The sequence below is a fragment of the Enoplosus armatus genome, chromosome 17 (genome assembly GCF_043641665.1).
Source record: "Enoplosus armatus isolate fEnoArm2 chromosome 17, fEnoArm2.hap1, whole genome shotgun sequence".
Classification (NCBI taxonomy): domain Eukaryota; kingdom Metazoa; phylum Chordata; class Actinopteri; order Centrarchiformes; family Enoplosidae; genus Enoplosus; species Enoplosus armatus.
Window position 1 is genome coordinate 14,234,727 of NC_092196.1, and position 2,232 is coordinate 14,236,958.

The window sequence follows — 2,232 nt, forward strand, 5'->3', positions numbered from 1 at the left end:
AACGGCTCGACGACCAGCGAGTGTCTCTTCCGTCATTACCAGGATTAAAAAATGAAAATGCCTCTGCAAAACCTGCTGCAGGAGGAGATTCAAGCTACATGTGTTACATGGTCTCTAAAGTCCAGGTTAGTTCTTTTTCAAATAACAAAATGTTTTACATTTTTAACAGCAATTGATTCAAGTACCAAAATACTGGAGTGATGTCGGCTCTGTCTTTAAATGTTTCACAAACATGAAACTAGAATGTGGACAACATGTTACACAAATAAAATGTGATTTTAGGATTCTACAAAAAGCCAAACAGCCATAAATTCACAGAAAGCAGTTTCACTCTTCACTGTTTGGAATATATAGTTCTTCAAAGTCTGTTTTCATGGAAATGTCATGTGAACGCATGCCATCATCATGGGACATTTCTTGAAAACCATGATATGTAATTTGTAAAATTCAAATCAGGTGACAGTGAGGCTTTCTATGGCGTTGAAGCCTTTACTTTAATGTTCTGTGGAAATGTATGTGTTAAAGTAATGTGCCTCCTGATCAAAAATACTGATGAATGCTGGCCTAATATGTTTTCAGGGTTCCAGAATGGATGACCAAAGATGCTCGCTACCTCAAATCAAAACCCCGGGGAACCAGTGTTCACCAAAAAAGGATACGTCTGTGTCTGGTTTAGGCCCTCCACGTTCAGCCTCCTTCAGCCCCAGCTCAGACGTAGAACGACCTAAGAGTAAAGATGAAGTATCTCAAAAACAGGTATATGATCAAGTTACTGCTATAATTTTTAACCCCAGGAGACAAATTACATTAAATGACAACATTTTAAAACAATGAGGTCTTAGATATCAATCAGCAATCTGAATGCCCGTTTGGGTTTGCATGTAATTTATATTTCAAATTATTTATTTACTGACCTAAATATGTACTTTACATCTAGGTCGCGAATTCAGCTGAACAGGAAGATTTTTTTACCTTAATGAGTCATTCTCAGCGTGGACGATTGGACGAGCAGCGATGTGTCTTAAATGTTAGTCCCCAGTCCATACCCAAAAAGCCCAGTCAGAGCACCGTGCCCAAAGGTTAGAATACTGAATATAGCCTTCCTGTTTTTTCTTCTATTTAATGTTTTTACAATGATCATTTCAATACTATTACATGTTATAATGTAATAATTATTTACATATCTGATCATAAACTAATGTGTCTTTTCTTACACCTTCCCAGGTCCAGATTCTGAAAAGTTTTTCAGCCTGCTGGCCAACTCTCAGGGCCGACGGCTTGATGACCAGCGAGTGTCTCTTCCTTCATTGCCAGGGATACAGAATGGAGGTACCACATCAACATCAACTGCTACAGAGAAGGATGCAAGCTACTTGTGTTACATGGTCTCCAAAGTCCAGGTTGGCCCCACACATATGGTGTAAAGACCATTGTGAGAAGTTATTGAAAGTTTTTGTCATTGTGTTCCACACAGACATTTTTTTGCATATATAGAATATGTTTAACAATACATCCAACAGCTTTGATCCAACATTACAACATGAATCCTATTTTCGTCCCACAGGGCTCAAGGATTGATGAACAGAGATGTTCTGCACCCCAAATCCTCCAGAATCTGGGTACCCCATCTACTCAGCGCAAAGATCATCTAATTTCAGACACATCGGATAAACCTCCCCAAAACCGTGCCAAAACTGACCAACATCAGCAGGTGAGATATCATGCTGCACAATACACAGCTTTTAGTTTTGCCAATACTTCTATTGTCTTGTAATCCTGTATTCTTTCAAGTAAGATATTGAAATTATATCACTGATGGATAGGGAGGTTCATCCTCCACAGTCTTTTGAAGAAAAGATGTGGTTATCCTCCTGATTAATTTGAGTGGCAACCTCTGTTGGCTAAGTTGTTTCTGAGTTGTTTCACTTCTCCTTGCTTTTCTTTCTTTAAATCTTTTTAAGGAGGCATCTCCAGCTGAGCAGGATCAGTTCTTTAAAATGATAAGTCATGCACAAGGTGGACGTATGGAAGAGCAGCGTTGCTCTTTACAACCCAGCAGAAGTACACCTGCTACACCCACACACAATGGAAGTGCTTTAAATAATGCACCCAAAGGTCAGAAAAACATACAGAGTATGTCAAGTATGTGTTTTCTGTCTCTGAGACGTCACAGCAATAACTCTTGACTCTCTGTAACAGGTGCAGAAGCTGACGCATTCTTCAAAATGATTG